The following is a 19,912-nucleotide window of genomic DNA, read 5'->3' as shown; positions in this document are numbered from 1 at the left end:
CAAATATTTAATTATATATTATACCATTTAAACATTTGCCAAAAAAAAAATTAAAAGTTTTATATTATTTTATATATTGATATCTTGATATCCTCAAAAACCTGGTAATTCAACAAAATTTCACAAACAAATCTACCTTTTCTTCGTTATTTTGGTTTCTTAATCCAATTTTTGTGTTTCAATAATATGTGAATCCATGACAAACTGTGAATTGAAATCTACAATCCGTGACTCTTGATTATGGACTCCACCACTTTGGTTCGTAACTTCTAGACTATCATGTTTATCTGAGTTATGTCCCTGGATTTGTTGTACATGCTACTACTAGAAAACTGCCCATTTACCTACAGCAGATTCCGTAGGTAATATGTAGGTAAACGGTTTACCTAGATTGCATACGGAAACAAGTCCGTGGGAATATAGCTCGTGGGTAATTGGATTGCCTACGGAATTTCCTACAGACTGCCTATGGAAATTTTCGTAGATAATTTACCTATGGGTTGCATGTAGCTACATTTACCTACGGATTACCTACATAACATTTTTTACTACAGATTACCTACACAATTATCATCTATAGATTTCCTATAGGATTATTACCTACCGTTTTCCTAGAAATCATTGCCTACAGATTGCATACGGAATATTTTACTACAGATTGCCGACGACTTTTCCAATTTGTTGTGACAGGTTTATCTATCGAAAATCCGTCACTAATATGATTTTAATTTAAAAAAACTGAAATAATTGTAATAAAATCTAAATTTTTTTTTTCTGCCCAAAATGCAAGAAAAACCGAATACATTAGACCTAAAATTATATTCATATTCAACCACAAAAAAAAATATTCATTATAAGAATAATTGTCAAATACATTAAAATAGCCAAATGTGTACATTAAAAATGTTTAACAAAAACATAAAACTAAGAACTATTTGGCGGATTACAAAGTGGGTTGTTGAAATGTCTAAAAATGGCCCCCAATTTTTATTCTACTTGAACGGAGTGTTAGCCGGCGTTGCGATTCAGGTGAGTTTGCTCACTATAATATAGTACATTAGGATATGTTATGTGCTTGTAGTCTTTATGACTTCTGTTGTATGTATTGTATGCTTGTGTGCCTATTTGCTATTTGTATGTGGGGTGAAATAGACCAGGTACAACCTTGGGCCGACACATGAGTTAAAATAGACTCGGGGGTGAAATAGACCCGGTACAGTCTTGGGCCGACACATGAGTTGAAATAGACTCGGGGTGAAATAGACCTGGCACAGCCAAACGTTTTTCAGGTACTACCGGTTCGGAAGGGAAGGGCCCGGCTTGGTCGCAGCGCATCCACCCATGTTTCCACACTTCATGATTTTGGGAATTGTACTCTAATAACTATTTTTACTCTGATATACTTTTGAATGAATGAAATTGTAACATCCCCCTCTGGCACGTATCCTAATATTGTCCGCTTTGGTACCATTTGTAACATCCCCATCTGGCACGTATCACAATATTGTCCGCTTTGGGCTCCCGACACGAAAACTTCACAGGCGGACAAACATAGAAGGTATCCACACCCTTTTAAGGAATGTTTAGTTCTCATTCCCAGCCGATGTGGGATCAGGTGCAACTAACCTGCCCGCCTTCACCCCCCATAATAGGTTTCGATGCCCTTGTCGAACACATCGACTCGTGCCTTGTCTATGATACCATTTGTAACATGCCCCTTTGGCACGTATCACAATATTGTTCGTTTTGGGCTCCCGACACAAAAACTTCCCAGGGGGTCACCCATCCCTGAATTATTCTCGCCCGAGTACGCTTAACTGCAGAGTTCTTATGGGATATGTTGCACTCACGGCTTTAAAACGCGTTGTAACAGAGAAGGTATCCACACCCCTTTTAAGGAATGCTTAGTTCTCCTAACCAGCTGTTGTGGGATCAGGTGCAGGCATACAATGCAGCTAACCTACCCGCCTTATTGTAACGTCATGATTTTTACCATAAACTTAACAGAATACGTTAGCAGAAGACTTAGTTTTTAATTTATAACATTTTCAAACCACAACTTTACCTCAAAATTCAAACATACTTTTAAACCAGTTAAAATGTAAGCAAAAGTAATTTAAATAAAATAATCAAAAACATGTCCACGAGTGGTATCGATAATATAAATCTACTGCCCATAAGTAACCCCTCTCACCAATGCCAAATTCCTAAGCTGCCTGCACCAATCATAAGGCACAGAAAAGAAAAGATGCAATTGTTAGCCCCTGCTGAGTGAGTTCATAAAGTTGCATATAAAACATACAAACCCCAAATTGTTCAATCATTCATTTTATGATGAAACATAAAAATGATAGACAAATAACAGATAACAAACAACCATATATCGTAATTATTCAATCACATATTCAACCGCATACATGCATATATATTCAACCGCAATTCTACCACATAACTTATATGATCAACCAAATACCATATAAACAACCACATAACATGTAAATAATCACATTTCATATACAGGCAACCTTTACTAATTCAACCTTTTATTAATAACCAACCTCTTGTTACATATTCAACCTTTTAATATACAACCAACCTTTTGTTATATATTCAACCTTTTAATATGCAACCAACCTTTTGTTGTTTATTCAACCTTTTATTGTATCTATCCAATCGATTGATAGAAAAGTGTCCCTTAGTGCTACCTAACCCAAGAGAAACACCTTGTTCACCACTTATGTACACGACCAACTGAATGCTCTAAGTGGATCATGACTTCCACCTGAAACACCAACCCCGTGACTCCACTTTCCCTACTCTGACTTTGAAAAGTATAAGCACCATGCGGTGTCGTTCAAGAATCGGTACAAACGGTGCCAATTCTACTGCATCACCTCCTGAGTCCTACGTGATGTTTGCGTTGCCCGCGAACGAGAAACCAACATCACTCTAGCGCACGAACACCGAAGTGCCCATAAACCATGTGTCACACGGTCATCTAGAAAGATCGGCAACTAACAACCTTTATGGCTATATCTCTTTGCAACCTTATGATGATATGATATTTCTGATGCTACTATATGCTTTGTGCTATTGCCACGTTATGAACTGATTGTTATGTTGCTTACACTTTGATGAAATTGATGTATATGGCATGCTAGCTTAAGTTGCTTGAAAGAACGATATATGATTGTGCCTTGATGTATAGGTACTCTTTCAACCTAGTAGGCATCCTCAATGACCCGAATAAGGTTTTAGGCAAAGATCATGAACTACCCAAACCCACTACGCATACCCCGCAATATCATCTATACATTCATAAAGCATGCGATTCATACCATCTAACTGTGTATTAAAACATGCTTATATTTGCAACCAACACATCAAGGCACAATCATATATCGTTCTTTCAAGCAACTTAAGCTAGCATGCCATATACATCAATTTCATCAAAGTGTAAGCAACATAACAATCAGGTCATAACATGGCAATAACACAAAGGATATAGTAGCATCAAAAATATCATATCATCATAAAGCACAAGTAATGACATGTTCATCCTAAAGTGAATCAAATCACCATCTATGGATTGCGCGTTTCAATCATGCAACCTTAGTGAGTTAATACTATGAACTCACATTTAGCCTTGATGAAATCCTTCTTCTATTACAAGTCTTGAACATACTTGAAGTTCTCAAGGACCCACCTAAACACCACACATAACAAGCAATTAACAAATAAAGTATATGTTTCAAAAATACAACTTAATTCTAACTTTTATATTATTTTTCATAATTCCAAGCCCGACCCATGTTTAGTGTTTTAAGCATAAAACAAAATATACAACTCCAAATGAACGGACACTGGACTTTATGGAAACTAGACTCGATTTACTACACATTCATCAGATTGGAGCATCAGCCAATTCTGCCCATATTAGCAGCTACAGCTCTCACAAGATGGGTCAAAGTAGTTGTGCAGAATTCCAACATTCACCAAAAATCACCATATGCTTTGAGACTTTAGGTAAAGGATTAAAGTCACTCAATTTTACACATAAAAGGCTTGAATGATATTATTAATACATCGATTGGGTAATTTATAAAAATATCAAAGAGATGACACAAAAATGTTGAGAGTAGAATGCCTAAACATATACACGAACGTTTAGACCAAAGTTCCAAATTTTGACCCGTAACAACCACCTATTCAAGGCCATTTTAACACCACAAAGGCCTGGAAAATATACAATATTTTTTTAATATCACAGTAGTTTATTCTTTTAGCTTTTCAAGGAGTACTCACACAAGTACAAACGATTTTTCTATAATTATATATGGATTTTACAAAATGGGATATCAATGCAGCTAATTTCTGACCAGTCAGTGAAATGACGATTTTCACCTTAGTTAGGGAAAACATCAGGTATTAGGAAAAATCAACGACAAACTACACTAGAAATGAAAACTTTGAGAGTTCATGGATCCCTAATCCGACTGCTGAAGAATTTTCTATATTTTGTTCAAACAGGGACAGATTGGTAATTTTTCCTAAATTCTCAGCTTTGACTTATTGGGTTAATTTGGCATCTTTTACCAATAATTCACCACTCAAAGACCCCATATAAATGAGAAATGGTATTCAAACAGTAGTCACAATGCATTTAGTCAAGATGGAAATTTCATCATCAAGCCATGATCCAAAATATGCAACTTTTAAAGAGAAATTCAAAGTGTGATGCTATAAAAAGAAAACATCACTAGGGTTTGGACTTTCTCCATCCTTAAGCCACATATAAAGACATTTAAGGATTGTTTTGAGAGCCTTTTGTATGGCTTAAAACAAAGTCTTATATGTAGAAAAGTTACACACAAGAATTTGAGATACAAAGAAACAAGAAATATGACATCAAGAAAACATATTTGACTCCAAGTTTACAACCAACTCTTGAGCATCAATACTAACTTATGAGGGAGTGTTTTAGAAGGATTTTAAAAGACACAATTGAACAAAAAAACACACCCAATATGGCTATAAATTTTCATACATAAAGTCTAGAATTGATAGTAAAAAGAAGCTTGATTTTTTATACAAAATAGAAAGCAATTCAATCATGATTTCAACAAATTCAACAAGTAATTGGAATAAGAACTCAAGAGGAAGAAAGAATCGAGACATACCAACCCTTATTTGTAACGACCCAAATTTGTTCTCGTCAACGATGTTAGCTTCCGTTAAACGAATATTTATTTCATAGCATTATTTCAGTTTAATGTTATATAATGAAATAAATTTAAAAAAAGATGATGACCACTAATACTTAAAAGAATTAATCAAATTTAAAAAGGTGTGTATATTTCTGGCACGTATCACAATATTATCCGCTTTGGGATTCTGACACGAAAACTTCCCATGGGGTTACCCATCCTTGATCCCACATCGACTGGGAAGGAGAACTAAGCATTCCTTATAAGGGGTGTGGATACCTTCCCTATCACAATGCATTTTAAAGCCATGAGGGCAGCAAATCCCATAAGAACTCTGTAGTTAAGCGTGCCCGGGCAAGAGCAATTCATGGATGGGTGAACCTATAGGAAGTTTTCATGTCGGGAGCCCAAAGCGGACAATATTTTGATACGTGTTAAAGGGGGATGTTACAAATGGTATCAGAGACAAGGCACGAGTCGATGTGTTCGACAAGGACGTTGAAACCTTTTATCGGGGGTGAAGGCGGGCAGGTTAGCTGCACCTGATCCCAGATCGGCTGGGAAAGAGAACTAAGCATTCCTTAAAAAGGGTGTGGATACCTTCTCTGTCACAACGTGTAACACCCAGATTCTCAAAACAATTTTTCACATTTTATAAAACACATTTCCATTCATAATCGTTATAAAAACACCATTGTATCACATAGTCAATCATAACATCATATCCCAAGATCATAATAAAAATCTCCCCGTGTGTGTACTGATCAAGCCGGCGCCTTCCCGCGATCCTCTCTGGTACCTGAGACACATAACACAACACTGTAAGCATAAATGCTTAGTGAGTTCCCCAAAATACACACACAACACATATTAGCCACTCGAGGCTATAACTCTGATGACCCTCTGGTCAAGGTGTCTCTGTGGGACCCTCCAGTCCCATAACTCGGTGGGCCCTCTAGCCCTAACTCTGTGGGCCCTCTGGCCCTAACTCTGTGGACCTTCCGGTCCTAACTCTGAAAACTCTGTAACATACATAGCATATAACACATAGAAATCACATCATGCAAAAGCATACATCATACTCTTGTTGGATTAGTGTCTAAGTCCATAACTATTTTGGTATTTACTTGACCCGATTGTGAGCATGGTCCTTTTGGGTTGCCTTCACACGGGTGACTAGACAGGATGACAATTGAGGAGAGAGGTTGATTAGGGCATAAATATGATTTATTTATTATATTATATGAATAATATATTAATTTGGAATCATATTATTAATTAGTATTTAATCAGAAATTAATCAGGAATTAATTTTGGGATTAAAGGAATTAATTAAAAGTACAGGGGCTGTTTTGTAATTATTTGATAGTTGAGACTTTGGGCTATTGGATCACCTTTATTAAGGCTTGAATGAAAATCCTAGAAGGATCTAGGAGTTTTCGTCCAAGGGCTTAAGGAAAGGAGTCCATGGACTTGCTTAGGCCCTAAGCTAAGGGATTAGGGTTTCCACCTTGAAACCCTGGCTAGCCTCAAGTATAAATAGCACCCTAAGGCACTAGAATTCGTCCAAGCCTTGGGAAACCCTAAAAGGGACGAATTTTAGGGCAAGATATCCTTCTCTCCTCTCTCCCATATTCATCCTTTCACCTAGTGTGTTTGTGAGCCATTAGAGGTACTACACTTGTGGTACTTGCTTTCAAGAGCTAAGGAAATTCAAGGAACTAGTTGTTATTACTACATAACAACAAAAGGTATGTATTCTATTCTCCTATGTCAATTTCGAAAATAGTAGATGCATGCTAGGGTTCTTTTGTGTTCATAAAGTTGTATAACTAATAGTGAAAACATAGATCCAACTCTAGGGTTGCATGCACACATAGGATTGTTTGTATAAAACCCAACAGTGGTATCAGAGACATTGGTTTTTGTTTTCAATTAGCTTTATTCAAATGTATGAACTTGACATATTAGGGTTTATGGCTAATAAACCCTGGAGGCTTGATTTTCGAAATTAGGGTTTCTAAACCCTAGATTTCGAAATTTTTGGTAAGATTTCCTAAACCTTTTTTCTTTGGCCCCAAGATTTCGATTTTAGGGTTGTCTAACCCTAGAATTTCGAAATTGCCTCTTTCCCCATGATTAGATCCTAAATTTTAGGGATTTGGATATTGCCATATCTTGTAATTATCCTTTAAATGTTTAAATTTGGTAATTAAAGATTTTGAATATCCCATCCCATAATTTCGAATTCTAGGGGATTTAAGGGATTAGGTTAAATTAATTGTTTAATTTAAGAGATATCCTTACCAAAGTAAAAGATAATTGTCAAATTAATTAGATAATCATTTCTTTAGGTGATAAACTTGATTTATTTGAATTATTTGATAGATTATCTTGCAAGAAATTGAATTAGGTCATATTAAGATAATTACTAATTAATTGGTTAATTATTATTAATAATTTGATCTAGAATGTTCTTGCTTATGTTTTGAAAAGTTTCAAAACTTGCCCTCAAGTTTTGGAATTTAAAAGTTGATTAAAAGTTTAATTTTGAAATGTTAAATTCTAAAACCCTCGTATTTTGAATAAGTTCAAATTACACCCTTATGGTTTTGGAAAGTTAATAAAACCACCTAGTATTTTAAAAGTATAAAATACACCCTATACTATATATGTAACATTAAAAGTCTAATATTATATATGAGTAAAAGTCAGTCTTACCGTTAGTAGGCCTCATTCACGAAGCTGGTCTATAAGGGGTGTTTAAGGAAATTGCCTATAAAATGGCGATTGAATGGGTATCCACTCTTACCCACCGCACTCTTGACTAGTGGAGGGTCGTTAGCCGAACAGGTAGGATAGGACAGAAACCTTCCATTATAAGTATAATGAAGTACAAAGTAACTAAATGCTTTTACAAATTCCCAAATCTTAGTTACTCTAGGATAAAATGTGAAAGTGATGCTAATCCATGGAATTACACTTTGTGCCCCTGTCAATCGTTGGTGGAGCGCGTGTGGTTAACCGGCACACTAATTTGGGATTGACATTGGCGACAAAGGGTGGTTCGATGTTTTATCATAGATCAATGGAGCGTGTGTGGCTAACCGGCACATTGATTAGGTGAAGAAGACATTGAGTGCACCATGTTGGTTCGCATGGTTATTCACAAACTTGTTTGCGATCCTCGGCATCCCAGTCGCAAAATTTGAAGTGCATATCGAGATTTAAACATGCCATTGAAAGGTTCAATGAATCTCAAAAGATCTAGGAGTTTTCAATTCATTTAAAACTTAAATTTCTTTTTCGTTTTTCATGGTGGGAATTGGTAAATCGTCATTTACCTACCTTCAAATATTCTGCAACTAGATTACGGCATCCCTCTTCTAGGTTGTAGAGTATTGTGTTGGATCCTAGCCTTGATGTTTCATTTGGGTGTCACATCAAGGATTCTAATCAACTTAACTTGGATTTTCTCCCGTTTTGTAGATGTCAAAGTATGACAACTATGGTCTTCCCAAATCCCTTGGAACAAGCTTTCCAAATGAAAATGACGTTCCACGATACGATCAAGGAAATGAGAGTCATGCTTCACTTCCTCCACCTCCTCCAATTATTCTCCCTAACCCACAAGTTCAAAGGCTTGAAAAGTTCAAGCTCACTCAAGCCCTATTGGCAAGTAAACACGAAGATGGGAAACCTGTGTGTGCACACATCTTAGAGATGAAGTCACACATTGATAGGTTAAGGATGATGGGTGTCGATATCTCAGAAATGTTGGCTGTTGACTGGGTTCTTCAGTCACTTCCTGAATCATATAGTGAGTTTGTTAGAGAGTACTATATGATGGACCATGACGTGACCCTCATTGATTTGACCTATTTGCTTATAGCTGCTGAATCAGAAATGATTTGGCATGCTAATCGAGTAAATTTGTCTGGCAAATCAAACTCTCAAACTTCAATGGAAATTGAAAATAGTGACATTGGAAATCCAGAAAAAGGTAAATTCTGAGATAGTTCCTTGTGCCATTTCAAAAGAGTCCATCTGCTTCTACTGCCAAGAGAAGGGGCATTGGAGACAAAGCTGCCCTTTTTACCTGAGAGATCTAAGAGATGGGAGAGTCAAGACGTATGGCTCTACTTCAGGTAAAATCCAATAACTAACTCTATAAGTTCCTATTCTTTGATTTTCAATACATGATGTGATAAGATTACATTTTGATGTTTTGTAGGATCGAAGAAAAGAGAGGAAGCTTAAGGGAAGAAGTGAGCTGAATCTGATCGTGAAGAAATGGATTTCGATCGCATTGCTTGAAGATCGGATTTTTGAGCTACTACTTTAGAGTTAGAATAGATTGCTTAGAAATTGAAATAGCATAGTTTTCATTTGAATTGCATTGTAAGGACAAGTTTTTCCGCAATAGAATGAATTTTGATTTCGTCCTATTTATTTATCCTTGCAATGGCATATGTGAAAATGGATGTTTATGTATTTCAAATTTTAGCAATCTTGAATTGGATGTGATTCTTGATTATGTTATTTGTGAAATGTCGAGGATTTGCCAAATAAAGGAAGATTCTCATCACCCAAGTTTCAATTGGACAGAAACTTGGAATCATACAACTTGGTTGCGTGATGAATGAGAAACTTCATATTTTGGAAATTAGACTAATTCTTTGGCAAAGTGTCAAGAGAAGGACCAGGAGATCGAGTACACTAGGTTGTGCGTTGATCAAGTCCACCACAAGAGTGATAAAGATATTCGTCATGATTTACTATAGGTTAGTAAATATGATTATACTTATAAGATTAAGTATAATTATGAGTTGATTGAAAGAGTTTAAATCAATAGCAGAACGAATAAGAAGAATTAAGTAGGCAGAAAGATAAAAGTTTCTCTATTCTAAGAAGAAGGGAGAGTACCTTTTATTGTGTTTCATGATAAGTCTTAATGATTAAGAACCATATCTCAATTGATCCTCTAAGTGAGTCTTAGTGCAATTGCATGTCTAAGAAGAGGAATCAAGAATTGTAGAAATGGTTAAATCAAGAAGTCAATCATACTTCGTTCCAATATCAAGTCGTAGAGTCAAGATTCTGACATGAGTGACAAGTCTTAAGTAGGTTTATAACACTCGACAAATGTGGAATTTGGAAAAGTTTTCTTATTCTTGCACATTTGAAATTGGTAAGTTGTGATGTCTTGGATAAGACAAAGACCAACCAGGACCAATTGTGTGAAGTGTTGAACTTGACAAAAGGCTACACTAACTCTTGAATATTTGTTTGTCAAGAAATGGTTCTTGACAAGAGAATCTTATATGTCAAGGAGTCAGTGGGAGTCTTGAAAAGTTTCAAGAACAAATCAAGAGTAAACCTAGTTGATCATCACTAGCACACGACTTGAGGTTTAAAGCCTATCGTGGATGACATACTCTTTTTCTGTGCCATTCCAATTGAGTTAATTATGCGTGTGAGTTCTATGAGTTCTCATTTGAATGCATAAAGACAAAGCACCTCGATCAATGGAAAATACATTGATATGAAAGGGTGAGTTGCTTGGAAGACATGGTGGGCATTCATGTTACCATGAGGCAAGAAATCAAGATTGAACAAGTTCAGTCCATAATGTTTTGGATTTGTCGCAAACTTTCGTTTTGACAAATTCACATGGATAGGAACACATACATCATAAAATCTAAGTGTCATAAGGTTTTCCTCCTTCATGAAAATGATTGTGAGGAAATGCTTTCACTAAGAGAGATTTTAAGAAGATAGCAATTGTGAAAATTGTATTCTCAAATTCGATTATGATTACGGCATCCCTTTTCATAGTTCGAATTGTGAGATTTGGCAATTGATCTGAACATTTGGGACTTAGTAACATAAATTCTGAATTGTTTAGACACACATGTGAGCTATCTAAGGCAAAGGTGTATGAGCTTAAAAAGCTTAGATAAAGGCTTATCAAAGCATTAGGTATTAGAAATATGAACTTAAGGAATTCAATAAGCATTGTTTTCTAGAAGTCCAATTGTTTTCTGAATACATATCAAAGCTAGTGGGAGCATAAGTGTTATGCTGGTAAGAAAATAATCATCATGTTAGTGGGAGCATGATTATTATGGTAAGTATTGCAAGTTAGCAATATTAATTATAGAAAACAAAGATTCACTTTGCAAAGTTGCAAGGGTTGAAAAGTTGTTTTGCTATAATTAAGGGAGAGAATATTATACTTCGTTTCAAAATTCTAAAGCTTAGATCGAGAAATGTTAATAAATTTAGTCAAGGATACATAGTGCATTCTCAAAATTCGATTATGATTACGGCATCCCTCTTCATAGTTCGAATTGCGGGAACATGGCACATAAAATATTATGGCAGAAGGCTGATAAAGTATCACGTCTTTATATGAGACATTATGCATCGTGTCTAATACGCTTCGGGTATGGGACCGATTACATATGTTATAATATTTGACCATTCTAAATTTTCCAAATGCCTAGGGCATTAAGAGGGAAAAAGGACTAGAATCGGTTTTGACTAAAATAATTAAACAACTATCAAAGGACGGTCTGAGGTTCACTGAGGATTTGTCGCTTGTGAGTAGTTGGAAGTATAGTACTGGATGGACTATATTGACATTATTATGAATAGATAAGATTCTATTAAGAATAAGTTGTCATATAGCAAATATGGAAATGTTTCCATTAATGGGAGTTGGATATTAAGACTCTATGTAGATTAGAAACTTTTATGCAAAAGGATGTTCAAAGGAATGTACTTTGAGTGAGAGACATCACATCTATAAAATTGTTTTGTAACAATTTCTGATAGAGAACTTAGTAATTTCATTAGCCGGGTCTTGGTGACTTTTGTGCTATGACATTACGAAAGAATCATTGCATAAAGTGTTAGAATCTGACATATTCTAAAAGTGGCAAGAATTTGGTATTCTTATACTAATAATAAAAAAATTGGGGATTGTGAAATGAGTTTCATTGGGCAAGTTTTTCAATTGATCTATTTCACAGAGTATGGACCATAGGAAACCAAAGTGTGCATGCTTGGAGCATGGGACAATTGTGGTTATAATTCGAGTAATAAGTTGATTGTCTGAAACAGTAAACAATGAATAATGAGTAATCAATATGGTGTTTAAATAAAAGTGTTTTTATTTACGCTCAAAAGTTTTGGGGCCATATAGGATTAATATTATTATTGCGTTTCACTTTGCATGTTTTGACTTCCAGAATGACTAGGTTATTCAAACATCCACAGTCGGTCATACGTTGGAAGTAGGTATGAAGGAAGACTGTCATGAATCTGTCTGTAGATTGTCTAAAGTGTTTAGACATAGCACAAGTTTGCTGCAGAGTTCATGAGTGCTTTGATAAGATTAGAGTATTGGATTAAACCCACGCTCATTTGAATCACTTCATGGTTTTATCACGAGTGATTGGTGAGACGATAACATTGTATATTCTTGAAACCGAGACGTGTGAGTTGTTATTTGCTGGTCGGTTGCACATTGACAATAAGTAAACGTACCAGTAACTTGGTGTTATAAAACTTATTGTTGTGTGTGATTCGATTAGTAGGTGCAAGCAAGCATTTGAGTCGAAGTTTATCCATTCCTTTTACCCAAGGTGGGATAAAAGCGATATCTGTGGGCCCCTCGATGATTTAGTGATGACAAAGGAAAGTGCTCGGCCGGGCCAGAACTGATTTGATTTGTTCAATTAGTCAGTCGTCATAAATCGGAAATCGGGAAACGACACATAGACTGAGAGAATGATTTCAATCCATGTCTCATGTCTATACGATATCTTGTAGAATGGAGGAATATATGATCCCTTATCTAAAGGACACGCGTATCTGATAAGATCAGAGTTGACAGCGCTTTTGGAAGCTACGATTGCTGATCAGGTTCTGAAGTCATACGCAGAATAGTTATTAGACTTATCCAAGTGGGAGACTGTTGGATTAGTGTCTAAGTCCATAACTATTTTGGTATTTACTTGACCCGATTGTGAGCATGGTCCTTTTGGGTTGCCTTCACACGGGTGACTAGACAGGATGACAATTGAGGAGAGAGGTTGATTAGGGCATAAATATGATTTATTTATTATATTATATGAATAATATATTAATTTGGAATCATATTATTAATTAGTATTTAATCAGAAATTAATCAGGAATTAATTTTGGGATTAAAGGAATTAATTAAAAGTACAGGGGCTGTTTTGTAATTATTTGATAGTTGAGACTTTGGGCTATTGGATCACCTTTATTAAGGCTTGAATGAAAATCCTAGAAGGATCTAGGAGTTTTCGTCCAAGGGCTTAAGGAAAGGAGTCCATGGACTTGCTTAGGCCCTAAGCTAAGGGATTAGGGTTTCCACCTTGAAACCCTGGCTAGCCTCAAGTATAAATAGCACCCTAAGGCACTAGAATTCGTCCAAGCCTTGGGAAACCCTAAAAGGGACGAATTTTAGGGCAAGATATCCTTCTCTCCTCTCTCCCATATTCATCCTTTCACCTAGTGTGTTTGTGAGCCATTAGAGGTACTACACTTGTGGTACTTGCTTTCAAGAGCTAAGGAAATTCAAGGAACTAGTTGTTATTACTACATAACAACAAAAGGTATGTATTCTATTCTCCTATGTCAATTTCGAAAATAGTAGATGCATGCTAGGGTTCTTTTGTGTTCATAAAGTTGTATAACTAATAGTGAAAACATAGATCCAACTCTAGGGTTGCATGCACACATAGGATTGTTTGTATAAAACCCAACAACTCTGTCTCATAGCTCTAATTACCACTCTAGGTAAAGTATAGTGAGAAGACTCACCTCAGGTAACTCGGTAAAGCTCGAACTCTGTAAAATCAGGTCTAGCCTCCTCCTAATCATGTAAAATAAATACTCTCAATCAATACATCTCTCAAGGCTAGACTATTCCTCCTCTTAGTACTCTCAGAAGGGTAAAAGACCATTTTACCCCTCTCATAACTCAAAGGCCCCACTATAGACCAAACCCTAAAAGTCAACCAAAAGTCAACCCTCCGGGTTACGCTGCGCGTACCAGATGTGTACGCTGGGCGTACCCGGCAGTCTCAGAATCGGGGAACGCCTCCCCGTACGCCGCGCGTACTGGGATTACGCCCGGCGTAAATCCCAGTTTCAGTCCCTTAGCTCTTGAGGTCTTAAACAGTTAAGACTCACGTCCAACTTTTAGATCTAACCATTTTTAAGCCTCTTAATCCATAAAGTCGATGACTTTAAGCCTTTGCATGGCTGAACAAGTCACTAACACCCAAAATATACCATTTCCTAACACTAGAAAGCCCAATACTCAAGCATGATCTCATATCCACGACCAAGATGGGAACTTTATGGATCTACAACACAAATACTACTGAAATGGGACAGATCTAGGTCCATGGAGCACATTACACTCATAAAGTCTCCACCTTTGGGACTTTTAACCCTAAAATGGTCCATGAAGCAACAAACCAAATGAAAAAGGAAAGTTTTGAACTTTATACCTCCAAATGCAGCTCCTTCCTCTGTAGATCTCAGATCCAAACTTGCACTTCAAACTCTAGTCTCCACAAACTCCTCTCCTTCTTCTTCACTAGCACACCAAGGCACTTTTAGCTCCAAAATCACACACACTCACTAAGAACGATGAAAAGTTCTCTCTTAGGGTTTTACTCACTGCTATGGAGGCTGAGAAATAAGCCTTAGCATCCAATATATAGGGCACAAGTCAGAAATTAGGGTTTGCACCTGGACACATTACGCCCAGCGTAACCCTGAGTACGCCCAGCGTACTTAAGCGGGTCCGCGTCCGAAATAAGCGCATGAGTACGCGCAGCGTACTCTTGAGTACGCCCAGCGTACTCATTTGCTACCAATTCCTCTTAAGGGCTTAACTTGACACTTTGAATAAAAGAAGGGCTAAATAGTTGTACCTGAATTTCGGGATGTTACACAACGCATTTTAAAGTTGTGAGGACAACAAATCCCATAAGGACTCTACAGTTAAGTGTGCCCGGGTGAGACCAATTCAGGGATGGGTGACCCCCTAGGAAGTTTTCGCGCCGGGAGCCCAAAGTGGAAAATATTGTGATATGTGCCAGAGTGGGAGGTTACAAATGGTATCAGAGCCAGGGCACGGGTCTATGTGTTTGACGGGGACGTCGAAACCTATAATGGGGGGAGGTGAAGGTGGGCAGGTTAGTTGCACCTAATCCCACATAGACTGGGAAGGAGAACTAAGCATTCTTTATAAGGGGTGTGAATACCTTCCCTATCACAACGCGTTTTAAAGTCGTGAGGGAATCAGATCCAATAAGAACTTTGCAGTTAAGCGTGCCCGGGCAAGAGTAATTCAAGGATGGGTGAACCCTGGGAAGTTTTCGTGTCGGGAGCCAAAAACAGACAATATTGTGATATGTGCCAGAGGGGGCTGTTACAAAAATGATTAAATGGTGTTTTAAAAATGAATTTTTTACCTTATAATTTTTGGGATGTTACAGTATGTGTATGTATATGTACTTGTATATGTGTGTGTATATGTATGCACCATCGAAACCCATTACTCATTTTAAGTTCAATCCTTTTTGCGTATGTGTACGTATACAATGGTGCACATGGATGTATGTAAGTTTATATTATGTATAACTTGGTGAAAACAAAATAATCAATGTATAATAATGTTGTGAAAAAATGAAGCGAAAAAACGACATTTGACCCTCGGAAAATAAAAAATACAAAAACTTATCTAGGTAATCATTAGGTAAATACCTACGAATTACCTATGAAAGATTTTTTATTTTTCATTTTCCGAGGGTTAAATGTCGTTTTTTTTCACTTCATTTTTTCACAACATTATTATACATTGATTATTTTGTTTTCACCAAGTTATACATAATAGAAACATAGATACATCCATGTGCACCATCAAAACTCATTATTCATTTCAAGTTCAATCCTTTTTGTGTATGAGTATGTATACAATGGTGCACATGGATGTATGTATGTTTATATTATGTATAATTTGATGAAAATAAAGTAATCAATGTATAATGTTTTAAAAGAAATGAAGCGAAAAAAAATGACTTTTGACCATCGGAAAATGAAAAATACAAAAACTTTTGTAGGTAATATGTAGGTAAATACCTACAGATTTTGGATTCCGTAGATAATATGTGGTTAAATACCTACAGATTACCTACGGAATACAAAATCCGTAGGTAATCCCTAAGTGTTTGCCTACAGATTACCCACAGAAGTTTTTGTATTTGTCATTTTCTGAGGATTAAATGTCGGGGTTTTTTTTCGCTTCATTTTTTCACAACATTATTACACATCGATTACTTTGTTTTCACCAAGTTATACATGATATAAATATACATACATCTATGTGCACCACCGAAACCCATTGCTCATTTCAAGTTCAATCCTTTTCGTACACACGCAAATACACATACATACGTTTATATATGTTTATGTGTATATGGTATGTATGTTTATGTACACATATAAATATACATTACAATAAACAATGGATATAATAATACAACTACTAATAATAATAATTATTGATGGGTTATTAGGGTTACAACTACAATGCATTAAGCGGAAAACATTTAAACAATTCAAATGATTAGGGAACATGCATCCTAATAGGATCTAAGTCTTTCACATATAGGCAATATACTATGATTCATCTTCCTACAAAACTTACCTATGAACAAACTAATTCATAAGACAATAAAACAAACCTTGAAGATTGCTATAACAAACAACCTTGAATCCTTCTTGAAAGACTCTTGGAAGCAAGCGCCACAAGTGTCGTGCCTCTAATGGTTCACACCCAAACCCTAGAAACCAAGGAGCTTGAAGACAGAGAGAGAGAGAGAGAGAGAGAGAGAGGGGGGAGAGAGAGGAGAGAGAGGTGATAATTTCGGCCCTAGCTTCTCTAAGAATGCATATACAAAAATATGAGGTATAGGGGCCTTCATATAGTGTACCAATAAACCCTAGATAAGTCCTAAAACAATAAAATAACATTACCTTAACTTTTGGTATTTATCTGGCTTCCTAATTATCCTCCAAAGATAATTCTAGATCCTTTAGAATCTCCATAAAACCGTCCAAGGCTTATGGGAGCTTCTAGAATGCCTCTTGTTCAACTATTGAACAATTACACTATAACCCCAACACTACCAATTAATCCCAAAATTAATTCCAATTAATTTCTGATTAATTCTTAATTAAATATTTCTATTTCCAATTAATATATTATTCTCATAATATATCAACAAATCATTTATTTGATTTCTAATTAATTTATTGACCATATAATAAATTAATAAATCAGACTCTCTCTCTAAAAGTTATCATATTCAGTTGCTAGGTTTGAGGGCAACCCAAAGGACTGTGCTATTATCAATTCAAGTTTATACAAATTATAATTATGGGCTTAGACATGTAATCTAACAGTCTCCCACTTGGATAAATCTAATAACTATAACTGCCAGTATAACTTCCAAATTGATCAACAAATTGTAGCTTCCAAAACCCGCTGTCGAACTTTGACCCAGTAAGTTACGTGTCCTAAGATAAGTGATCAAATATTCCTCCGTTCTACAAGATATAATATTGACACGAGACATGGATTATAATTAATCTCTTTGTCCAAGATTTTGTTTCCCGATTTCTAATTTACGACGACTGTAAACAGACTGCTAATTGAACACATTAATTTAGTGCAGACTTGGTCAAGCACTTCATATGTCGACGTCAAATCATCGAGGGACCCAAAGATATAGTTTTTCTTATGATTGTATAAAAAAACATCCATGCATGCATTCATAAAAAACGTATGAATATAAAGATTGTAAGTAAAAATATATTAATTTTTGACGGGAGTAATCTAAACGAAAGTTGTAGTAAACTAAAATACGAACGCATGAATATAAAGATCGTTAAAATCTGAGGTCGTGTGAAGAAGTTATGACGTTCAGAACACATGACCTAATCTACCAAGTAGTCGAGATTGCGATGAACATAAAATCAAAAGCCCTAAACACCTCATTAATGATGGTCTTATGTAAGATGTCGTGAGAAAAACCTAAATAAATCATTCATTAGTACTAATGAGTACAAAAACAAAAATGACTTATTTTGCAACAAAAAAATATATTAAGGACTAAATGCGTACAAAAATATTAAGGACTAAATGTATATACAAAGTGAGAAATATATTACATTATTAAGTCATTTTTACCAGCTAACCTGGAGTAGCCAGTCATAAGTACTGAATGTGTATAGTTTAATAAATTGAAGTGGTAAATGTGGACGAAAAAAAACCCAATGACCAAATGTGTACAAATCAAAAAATATATTACCGTTTTAAGTCATTATCCTTTGTTTTGTTTTGTCCAACTCTTTTGGGTGGAACTAAATTTACAAATTTTAATCCCATTGATCAAGTTTTTCTCCCATTGACTTTTTGTTTCATCCATGCCAAACACCTTGTCAAATGATTTTGTTCCGTCCAGTCCAGTCCAGTTCTGCATATCAAACGCTAAAGATTCGCTAATTTCGATCTTAGTTGTTTGAATACTAAATCTTTCATGCCTACATTTTCAAATATGCACGCCTACAATTTCAAAGACTACGTACATGTTGATGACCATATGATCTTTGACTAAATTGTATTCACAATAACAACGAACACAAAGAATAAAAAACAGAAAACAAAATGCAATCTTTTCTCCACATGCTGACTCGAATCTTTCACTGCAAAACATTTTATTTTTGAAATATTGTTTATAAAAGCTAGAGAGAAATATTATTCATAAATTATGCACCCGACACGAAAAGACGTAAACTTTTAAATCATCTCTAAAAATGAAGGTTTTTTTTGTCACTTGTCAAATACTCATTCAATTTGCCAAATGTCATTTTGTGGTTATTTTGAATTCATTTTTTTTCACATGTCATTTTATGAGTTTTTCTATTTTATTAAATTCTTCATAATCCTTTAATGTAATAATTGCAATAAATGGATATTAATTTCATTAATAAACTTGTCTTTTAATTTTAAAATTCTCAAAATTAAAGCTCATTAGTTTTTTTTTTATTTAAATTATTTGTTTAAATTTAAAAGATAAAAACATTTAAATTATAATAATTCATTATTTTTCTTATTTTCTTATAAATTCAAAGTTCTTAAATATTTTAACATTTATTTTTAACTTTTTTTTTTAAATTAACCAATATAATGCATGAGTCTCACAACTAGTATTAGTCATAAATTATGCACCCGACAGGAAAAGACGTAAACTTTTAAATATATAATATAATATCACGCAAATATTTACAAAATTATAAAGATGTAACTATATTTTTTTTCTTAATTGAAAATCAAATAAAATAATATTAAGATACGTACACTAAAAGTCATGTGTATCCTTACATTTCGAATCCTTAGATATCCTCCTGCTTAATTGGTAATTTTTATTAAATAAGATTTTTCAAAACTTTATACTAAATAAAGAAATGAGGAAACATGGGGGGGGGGGGGGGGGGGGGGGGGGGGGGGGACCGGAGGAGAAGCATATATACTTTGCATAATTCGAGTTAAGTTGCCAAAAGTAAAATGTCAAGTTAAGAATCTTTATTGT

Source organism: Lactuca virosa, chromosome 8, assembly GCF_052849685.1.
Source record: "Lactuca virosa cultivar CGN04683 chromosome 8, Lactuca_virosa_CGN04683_v6, whole genome shotgun sequence".
NCBI classification, from domain to species: Eukaryota; Viridiplantae; Streptophyta; class Magnoliopsida; order Asterales; family Asteraceae; genus Lactuca; species Lactuca virosa.
Note: the sequence above shows the minus strand (reverse complement) of the source record.